The 10840-nt window shown below is 51.3% G+C and overlaps 1 pseudogene; it reads left to right on the forward strand.

The window, feature by feature from the left end:
• Positions 1-738: 738 nt before the first annotated feature.
• On the forward strand, positions 739-1241 carry LOC112890387 (annotated as a pseudogene).
• Positions 1242-10840: the final 9599 nt, after the last annotated feature.

Genomic DNA, 10840 nt, shown 5'->3' on the forward strand with positions numbered 1-10840 from the left:
CCCACGCCCGAGGACGGCACCGCCACCGCAGCGACCTGCCGAGGTGGGCTGAGCAACGGCGGCGGCGGCGCCGGCGGACGCGGCCGGTGAGCGAGTAGGGGGAAAAAGAGAAGCGAAAGGGAAAAATTGAAGACGGGAACGGGTTTGGGACTCGAACCACGGCGCGATCGGGTGCGAGAAGGGTGTTCTTGCAAAAGCTGCAGCGGGCGTTTTTCTGCAAATTTTACCATGAATTCCGAATTTTCTCTTCTTCGTGTTGAAATATTTTCTATTATAGGGACCTATACGCGAAAATACGAGCGCATTTATAGGGGCTACTTGGACTGCGGGTTGATTTCGTTAAAGTTGGAGGGCTTTTCTGAAAATTTCCACGCGCCTAGCTGCCTGCCTACAGACGGCCGGATCGCCGCGATCCAACGGCTGCGGCAGGGGGCGACGTAGCAGCGCTCCCCGGGCGCGAATTCGAGCACGAATAGAGAGTGGGATTGTGTACGCTCGAGTTAGCAGCAGCAAGCCGACGAGATCGTCAGCGGTCACACCCCGCAAGAGAAGCCTCTGAATACAGATGGATGACACCACGCCGCCGAGCTCACACGCGCACGTACTTGTCAGGTGCCTCTCCATGCACCCATCCCACGCGTTGCATCACGCCGATCCAGGCATCCAGGCGCCTTGCTATAACAGAAAAGGCCTCCTCCTCATCGTGCCCGTGCTTCACGCCACGCCTCTCTGCTCGCCATGGCCACCACATCGGCGCGGGCGCACGGCGGCCACCACCAGCCGCCGCCGCAACCCCACGGGCTGCGATACGAGCCGCTGCGCCGGATGCAGGGCCTGGACCTGAAGTCCACGCTCCGTGCCAGCAGCCTGCACGCATCCACCTTGGCCACGGCCGCGCTCCTCGTCCCACTCGGCGCCGCGCTGCTGCGCATCTCGGGGCTCGCCCTGGCGGCGACCCTGGCGGGGCTCGCGCTCGCCGCGCCGCTCCTCGTGCTCTTCAGCCCGGTGATCGTGCCCGCCGCGCTGGCTGCGGCGCTCGCCATGTCGGGCTTCATCGCGTCGGGCGGGCTCGGCATCGCGGGCGTCTCGGCGCTCGGGTGGGCCGTCAGGTAGTATGGCAGGGCGGCGGCAGGCTCACTGGGATGGTGGTACAGCCGCTGGACCACGGGGAGAAGCGGCGCAGCGCGGAAGGCCCCGCGGCGTTCGTCGGCCACCGGCCCCGGGACATCGACGTCGCTTAGGCGCGCGGGCGGCGTGTGCATGTACTCTCAATTTTGGAGTAATTACCCTAATTCCAAAGACAAATCAGGCAACTAAAATCAACAATATAGACCCATCTACTTGCTTAATGTAAGCTTTAAAACTTTTACTAAGGTGGCTAGCAATAGTCTCACGGGAGTGGCTAGCAACGTGGTGATCTTGACCATAGGAGTGGCTAGCAATGTGGTGACCTTCCCAGGACAGCTTTCATGCCAGGCTGAAATACCATGGAAGGGGTTGTGATTTTACACGAAATCATTCATGAATTACATTCAAAGAAATTTAATGGGTACTTTGAAAAAATCTATAAAAGAAGTAAAATGGTCTTTTCTCTAGCAAACTCTAAAAATTACGGGATTAAGTGGCTTAGTCGAAAATGGTGCGCATGGATTGAAAAGTTTGCTTCAGAGGAAGTGTGGGCATCAAAGTTAACGATGACATTAGCCACTACTTCCAAAAAAAAGGTTTAAGGAGATCCTATGTCACCAATCCTATTTAATATTGTGGCAGACATGCTCTCTATTTTGATTAAGAGAGAGGAGGATAGTCAAATTAGAGGGGTCATGCCAAATCTGGTCAACGATGGGTTATCTGTTCTGTAATATGCAGATAATATAATCTTGTTCAAGAATCATAACTTGGAGCAAATGTCACATCCGGTTTTAAGGATAAAAACGAATGCATAACTATATGTATGCTATGTATGTTAAGATCAAGTTCTATAGTAACTTCATCGGTGAATAATAAACAGTAATAGTATCATGAAAACAGAACTATGAGACCATAAAGATTATCGAGTTATACAGCTTATTCTAGAAATAAAGGCTTCAAACTTCACAGGCAACCGACCGGGGGTTCCATAGGCCTAGAATGCATCTTCAAGAGACTTCATATCAACTTTCTCTTCTGAGCAGCAATTATAATAAGCGTGAGTATACTTATAATTGATACTCAGCAAGTGTTGGGAATTATACGACATGAAGGCCAAAAGCAAGGAAAGGTTGACTGGCTTCTGCGATAAGCAATTTTAGTTAGTCAAGTTTTATTAGCACCTGATTACTAAGGTAAGAGTTTATACCAACTCACATTAAAAGAAGCAGAGCAGATATTGCAAAAGCATGTCCAAAACCATAAATATAGTTTACGATTTGATCCATCTTCAAGTTCATTAATCATGTGAGGGTCTAAGCAGCTCTTAACCGTGAGCACGGTTGATATATGGGTTTTCACTTTGCAGATGTTGTACATTTTACCCATAATTCATGTTTCCCATGTTGCTCAAGGTCACGAGCCTCTTAAACACTTTCAAGGTGAGTGGCTAGGGATTCACTACAAGGTCTTTATATAGATTCTCCAACATATGACAATTCGCTAAGATTTCAGGTCGCAGTAGTCATAACCCTCCCTAATAAGACGGTACCTTAGCAAGGGACCATAAACAAAGCCTCCAAGAGGACCGGACTATACCCCATCAACGCACTCCCCTCTTGCTCTTTCGGTAAGATTGTCACAAGCTAGAGTTTCTAATTAATTAGCCAAGAATAGAACCATATAGTATTGTGGTTGCACTGTTTTTCTGGATGGTTCTCCATATTCCGATTAAAACATATGATCTTGTAATTAAAAACAAAGTAACCGAGAACATGAAGTAAAACAGGTGTAGCATTATCATTGTTATCATCATGGTTATTAACAATTCCAAACCGGAATCAGTTATAGGAACTAAGCAGTAGCTACCCAACAAGAAGATAAAACCCAGATTGATAAGGAATGATCATAAGACTAGGCACATCCTTAATTAGGATCCATCAAAATTAAGATACATGCATGCATAAAGAAAAATTTATATTTACTGTGATTATTAGGATAAAAGAATGATAAAGGAACACTTGCCTTTTTTCCAAAGAATAGCTGCTCAGAGTCTTCAACTCTTGTTTTTAAAACTCTTAATCTTCAAAACTCTTCAATCGCGCCCCTTCTAATATCAAAGAAGCATCGGACCGAAGCACAACAACAAACAAACAAATAAGAAGAACTAAGAATAACACATCAAACAAAAGCAAAGGTTAAAAGGAGCGTACTAAAGGAGAGGGCTCGTTGTTATGGTAACGTGAACGAAAAAAACGTGGAAAACAGAGCTACGACTGAAAAGAAATAGCTATCAAAAAATTTCTATTATAAAAGAAAACAAACAACTATAAGCTTCGTTTATTTTATTTATAAAATAAATGTAAAGGATATTTGAAAGAAATTTCCGAAATCATAATTAACTTATATTATATTTTCCATTTGTAAAAGCGTAGTAAAACTTAGTCAAATTTTATTTATAACTGTCTATGTTCAAATTACTCTAATTAAACAATTAACATTGAAAGGAACATGTGAGAGCATCTAGACATATAACTTTATGATTAGTGTTGAACTAACAAATTATAATTGAAAATATATTTAAGTTGACATTAATCAAGTTAACATTAATTATGAAAATTAAAGTATAGATCTAATTGGATTTTAATTGGAAAAACTAGATGAGAGAATATTAATCAAAATAAATCTATATTTAATTTTAAAACAGGAACTACGATGCAACAACACTACTAAACTAAAGCTTACACTAAAATGAAAGTAAAACAATAGGAATGAATGGAAACTAATCTAAAATGATTAACTACAAAACAAACAAGGCTGCAGGGATCTAGTCGTGATTAACTATAGACTTGAAGGGCTAGCAGAAATATTTTGCAAGACACATGAAACAGTACTCGCAAATTTGTTAAAGGATAGGGTTAGATTTGAAAAATCTCACGGTTGGGGCTTGGGTTGAAAAGATCTAATCTACTTGGGGTTTTTCTGCAGATTTTATAAGATATAAAGAAAACTGCAGGAATTACAAGAAGCTCGAAAAAGCCCCTTGCAGGACCTGCGGGTGCTGTACCATGAATTTCCGGCGTTCTGGGGCACGAGACAGCACGGGGGACGGGGGAAAAGAAAGAGGAGAGGGAGGGGAACCCGTTTTACCTCTTACCTGCAGCGGAGAGGCAACGTGGCTGCTGGAATCGAAAATGGAAGGGCAGTCGGTGGTCTGCTCCGCGAGAATAGGGGCGGCGGCGCTGTATGTCGCATCTAGTGGTGCTGCGCTTGAAAGAGGGGCGATGTACGGGCGAGGTCACGTTGGCACTCAGCACAGGGACAGAAGGGGCGGGTGGAGGGCTAGAGGCACTCCTCGGTAGGGGCGCGGCCATCAGGGGTGCGTGAGTGGAGCGGCACTAGGCAAGCAGGTGGGGCGAGCACTCAACTCATTCCTGGTGATGCTGCACAGGGAAAAAAAGAGAGGCAACGGCAGGAGAGTCGAGGTGGGGGTTCAAGGGCTCGCGATTTATAGGGCAAGGGCATCAAGGTGGCGTGCTGTGCACGCCAAGGATGGCGGCGTGCACATTTCGGAGAGTTAAGGTTGTGCATGAGAGAATGGGGATGAGGCTGGCTAGCTGTAACGCCCGCGTTTTTACCTTATCTAAATTACAGCACAAATCGCTCGGTAGAAATATTCTTTCGTCAAGCTCGGATCGTTCCTAAACCCTTACCGTCCGAACTCCTAATCGCCCAAAACATCGCTCGACCTTTCGCCGCCTGACATCCGAATTTGACCGCCATCCTTTTTCTTTTCCTCGACCCCCGCGACGTGCCGCGTGCTTAACCCCGCACTCGCGACCGTCACCGCGAATCCCGCCGACGCATTTTACCCCCCCGCGTGCTCGACCTCGCGCTCGCGACCGCCGCCGTAAAATCCGCCGACGCCCCCCCCCCCTTTTCCTTTTTTTCCCCTGTCCCCTTTTCCTTTCTCCTTTCTCCTTTCTCTGTTCCTGTTTCCTGCTCCCCTCGCTCCCCTGCATGCGCAGCACGGCACTGAGCTGAGCTCGACGCCGGCCACCACCACCACCCCCCCTCGCCCATTGACGACTCCACAGGAGCTGCCTAACCCGGCCCTCCTCTGCGCGCGCCGTACCCCCTTGCCGTCTTGGCGCTCGCGCTGCCCCTGCGTGCCGCGACGCCGAGCAGTGCCGGCCGCCGCGCGTCGCCTCGCCACGGGCCGCCTTCCCCTGCGCCGCACGCCCCTAGGTCGCCCCTCCCCGCTACGCGCCACCACCCCGCCCTGCGCAGCGACAACCAGCGCCACCGGCCGCCCTGCGCAGCAGCAACCCCGTACCACCGCCGCCCCACTGCCATTACTGGCCGCCACCGACCTCCACCGCGCCCCCTCCTTCCCGCCCTCGCCGGCCTACAAATACTCCCCCACGACGCGCCTCGCCACCACCACAAACTCCCCCGCAACCCCTAGCCCCTCCCCGGCCTTGCTCCACCGCCGCCGCCAGGCCCTCCGCCCGCCGCCCCTGGCCCTCGTGGGCAGCCCGCCTCGCGCCGCCCCGACCCATGGTGAGTAGGGGAATGAGTTCCCCCCGCTCCCCTCTCCGTGTAGCCCTGCCCCCGGCCGCCGCCGTGCCCTAGGGCCGCCGGGATTGGTGGCGCCGCCGGCCCCTGTCCCCTCCCCTGTTCCTGGTAACGGGAGGAGGAAGAAGGGCACATTTGCCCTGAACCCCCTGCCCCTTTTGCTTATCCCCTTAAGAGCCCCACCTTCCTTTAATCCCTTTTCCAAATGAAACCCCCCTGCTCATTCTATTTAGGAAGTGAACCCCCCCTCCTATACAAAATAATTACGGATAGACCCCCGACCTTTTTTTCAGAGTACTCTAGGTATTCCCAGAAATTCTAATCAAGCCCTCCCCTTCCAACAGTAATTACGAATAGGTCCTTAGACCCTTATCCCTTCCCTAAAACCCCGTTCGGCCTATTATTTTATGCGCCAAAAATCCCCCGTTTGCCCCGAAACTTTACCACGCCATTTCTAGCATAATGTCGGCCCTGCCATCAAGAAATCTCCCAGAAATCTTCCTTCTACCATAGTTTCTTAAGACATTCCTGATTCGGGCTTGTAAATAAAACCTTTAATTCTTTTTCCTTATGGAATGTTTGTTTGTGTGCGCCGTAGATCACGAGGTGACCGAGGGAGAACCCGTCGATGAGCAGTACTGCGAGCAAGAGTCCGAGAACCAGTGCCGTGAGCCCGAACCTGAAGGATAGTACCTCGATCAGGACTTCCCGGAAGGCTTTGTGAATGGCAAGTCCAATCCCATCCTTTGATGCATATTTATCCTAGATTTATAAATACAACCTATTGGCCTGTGTTGTAAAATGCATCGTTTTATTGCATGACTGAAGCGTCCCCCCATCAGGGAAGACTTAAAAGCGTTACTTTATCAGTCCCAGGAGGCTGATAACACTTTTATTACATCAGATGGTACATTACCGTACAACTCTTCGCGGTAATGGGCAGTGAAGCGCCACTATCGCGAGGATTACAACAAAAGCCCATACTACTACACTAACTACAAACAGGGGATCATCAGAGTCTTGCGCCATGCGGAGCTCCAACGGTGACCTCACCCACAGGCAAGACTGGGTGCAGGACGGGACCCTACTCGTCGTTCTCGGGGATGTAGTCGGGATCCTCCACTGTAAAGTAAGAACGGGGTGAGTACAAACGTACTCAGCAAGTCCAATCACACCCACGGGGGGGGGGGGGGGGACACGACAGAATTAAATGCACAAGAAACATTCAAGATAGGAGTTAGGGTTTATTTACGGAAAACTCGGTTATATGCAAGGGTTCATTTTGGAAAACATTTTCAAAATAAGTTTTCAAATATCAAAGGACACACGATGTGGATCCACACAGGATTCACGTTTTAAATCGCTACCGGACTCCCCGTCCGCCGTAGCACGCGGCACAACCGCCGGATTCTTTCCAAACAACTCACGCCAGCTCAGCCATTCCCAGAGAGAAACACTAGTTAGGTGACCACACCGTAACTTGCCCAGTACCGTGGGCACGGCTATTCGAATAGGTTTTAACTCTGCAGAGGTGTGCAACTTTACCCACAGGTGGGGTACCACAGCACGAACACCTTAGTGCCGGTGCAGATCCCATCGAAGCCCTTACCCACCTTAGCTAGACCTGACTAGCCACCACGGGTTCTATCAAGGGGTCATTCGACCTGTCACCGAGGTTTAACCGGGGCATAAGTCACACAGAGCTTATCCCGTCTCCTTGATCACCCGTTGCTCCCAGCCCTCCTGATGGCTATCAGACTAACTAGTGGGGTTAGGCCAAGCCGTTGCCCATACAACGGTCAAGTGGTTTGCACGACAGGAAGCTAGGTGAGACGACACATCAACTCGGTCCTTAGGGGTGACAAGATGGATATCTCCCTTCCACGCTCAACCACTCAGGTACGAGCACACCAACGGCAATTCACACAGAAATGCCATCCATCCCGTCTAACTCACTTTTCAAAACCACACCTTATCCCTTCCCCCACACACACACACTTTCTTTGCAAAATCAAATGGTCAAGGTATGGTTATCATAAGTAAGGTGGCTATCCTACCATGTTTTAGGCACGCAAAACCATGCGATTTTATAAAACAGGCCTCTGGGTTGTGTTTATGAAAACTAGGACAGAAACATGCATCAAAGGGTGGAGTTGAACTTGCCATCGTCAAGTCCTTGCGGAAAGTCCTGATCGAAGCACTGTCCTTCGGGTTCGGGGTCGCAGAACTGGTCCTCAGTTGCTCGGTCGCAGTCGGGGACCTCGCCGTTCACTCCGTGTCCTACGACGCAAACAAACAGACACACAATCAAGCACAAGAACTGAAAGCTTTTATCGTTGAGCTCGAATCGGAAATAATTTAGCTACGGAGGTAGGGTTAATATTTTCGGGTGGTTTCTGTATAGCGTGCTTAGAACTATGCTAGAAAGGGTGTGGTAAAATTTCGGGTCGATCGGAGGTCGTTTCGCACATAAAATGACGAGGTAAAGGAAGGTCTATGGGTTAAACAGGGTTACCGGGGGCTCATTTGCAAGTTTCTGTAAAGAGGGAGGGCTTATTTGTAAATCCTAGAAATATTAGGGGGCAGTGAAAAGTGTGAGGGGTCTATTTGGAAATAATAATATAGGGTGGAGGGATTAGATTTGAAAAGAAATAGTAACCAGGGGCTTTTCTGCAAGTTTTACAAAGGTGGGAGGGCTCTTAACAAAATGGGAAAAAAGGGGGGGGGCTAGGGGGCAAAATGCCCCTTTCTTCTTCCTCCTGCCCGCAAGAACAGAGGAGGGAGGGGGAGGGCTCGGCGCCGGCTCGATCCGGGCGGCCGGGGCTCGGGCGGCTCGAGCGCGTGGGGGGAAAGGGAGAGGGAGGCAAGGGGGTTCGATTCCCAGCCTTACCTCGGGCCGGGGTAGCGTGAGGCGGCGGGCCGGCGGTGGCAAGCGGCGGTGGCTCGGGAGCTCGGCGGGGGCAGCGGTGGAGCGCGGGGGAGAGGCAGGGGCGGCGGTGGAGGCTTGTGGGGGGTGAGAGGCCGCGGCCGGCCTACTTATAGGCGGCCGAGCGGCACGGGGAGGCGGTGGCCGGCGGGGCGGCTCCACGGGCGGCCATTAATGGCGCCCGTGGCTTGCGGCGGGGGCGCGGCCGTGCACAGCCGTGCACGTGGGGGGCCGGGCGGCGGTGTGCGGGCACAGGGGCGGCACGGCGGGCGAGGCGGCACAGCGGCGGGGGCGCGGTGAGTGCGGGCGGGGCAGGGCGGCGGCGTGTGCGCCACGGCGGCCGTGCGGCCGCGCGCGTGCGCCAGCGACGGGCGGCACGGCGGGCGGCGCGGCACGTGGTGCACGCGCGGGTACGGGCGGCCGGGCACAGGCGCGCGCGAGGGGAGGGGGGCCGGTGGCCGGCGCGGCGGGTGCGGCCAGGCACGCGCGCGGGAGCAGGGGCTCGGGAGCGGGGAACAGGGAGGAAGAAAGAAGGAGGGAGAAGGGAGAAAAGGGGAAAAAGAAGAGAAAAGAAAAGGGGGAAAAAGGTGGGGAAGGAAAAAGGGAAAATAGGAAAAAGGAGAAAGGAAAAAAAAAGAAAAGAAAAGGGGAAGGAAATAATGAAAAAGGGAGGGATTGACGCGCGCCGGCGGAATTCGCGGCGGCGACCGCGCGGCGGAACTCGCGGCGGTGACCGCGGCTGGTCAGCCACGCGCGCGCGGCGTTCGTGCGCGGAACGAGGGAAAAGATGGCGTGACTGCGGTTGGATTCGGTTGCCGGTTTTGGGTCTCGGAAAAAATTAGGGTTTCAGGGGGGTTTTAGGGTTTTGGCGAAACGAAGATTTAGCGCGTAAACCCTGGGTTAGATTTTCGGGATGTCACAAACCTACCCCACTTAAAATGAATCTCGTCCTCAAGATTCAGCTGGCTTCTAAACAGGTGGGGAAACTCCTTCTTCAGGGCATCTTCGAGTTCCCAAGTTGCTTCTTCCACTCCATGCCTGCTCCACTGAACTCTGCAAATCCGCACTTCGGAGTTCCTTGTCCTTCTGGTGACAGTGTCCAAAATTTTTACCGGTATTTCCTGGTATCGCAGATCCGGCTGTAGGTCTATTGCTTCTATTGGCACGTGTTCCTCCTCAGGTACTCTCAAACACCTTCTTAATTGCGAGACATGAAATACCGGGTGCACGTCCGACATCTCTTCCGGCAGTTGCAACCGATATGCTACGGCTCCGACTTTCTTTAGGACTTGGTACGGCCCGATGTATCGAGGGGCTAATTTTCCTTGCACTTGAAATCTTCGCGTCCCTCGAATAGGCGAGACCTTGAGATAAACAAACTCGCCTGGGTTAAAACTTATTTCTCGCCTTTTCTTGTCCGCGTAGTTCTTTTGCCGGGACTGAGCTGCTTTCAGTTTCTCGCGGATCTCCGCTACTTTTTCTTCTGCCTCTTTTATAAAGTCGGGTCCTTCTAGGGCACGTTCTCCTACTTCCGACCACATTAGGGGAGTTTTGCACTTTCTACCATAGAGGGCTTCGAACGGGGACATGCCTAGGCTGGCTTGGTAACCGTTGTTATACGAGAATTCCGCATACGACAGACTTTGTTCCCAATCTTTCCCGTAGGTTAGGACACACGCTCTCAGCATATCTTCCAGAATCTGATTCACCCTCTCGGTTTGACCATCCGTCTGCGGGTGATAAGCCGAGCTGAAGTCCAGCTTTGTACCCATGGATCGGTGCAAGCTTTTCCAAAACCTAGAGGTGAATTGGGTCCCTCTGTCTGAGACAATCCTACTAGGCACTCCATGTAGCTTTACTATGTTTCTATATAGAGTTTTGCCAGCTTCTCTCCACCGTAATTGGTTCGTACTGGTATGAAATGAGCCGATTTAGTGAGTCGATCCACAATTACCCATATGGAATCGTGTCCCTTCTGTGTTCGGGGTAATCCCACTACAAAGTCCATCCCTATCTCATCCCACTTCCATACCGGAATAGGCAAGGGTTGCAATAATCCTGCCGGCTTTTGATGCTCGGCCTTTATCCTTTGACAAATGTCACAATGAGCCACGAATCTTGCAATATCCGCCTTCATTCCGTTCCACCAATATTTTTGCTTTATGTCCATATACATTTTGGTGGATCCTGGGTGGATAGAGTAGGCCG

This window comes from Panicum hallii, chromosome 4 (assembly GCF_002211085.1).
Source record: "Panicum hallii strain FIL2 chromosome 4, PHallii_v3.1, whole genome shotgun sequence".
NCBI lineage: Eukaryota > Viridiplantae > Streptophyta > Magnoliopsida > Poales > Poaceae > Panicum > Panicum hallii.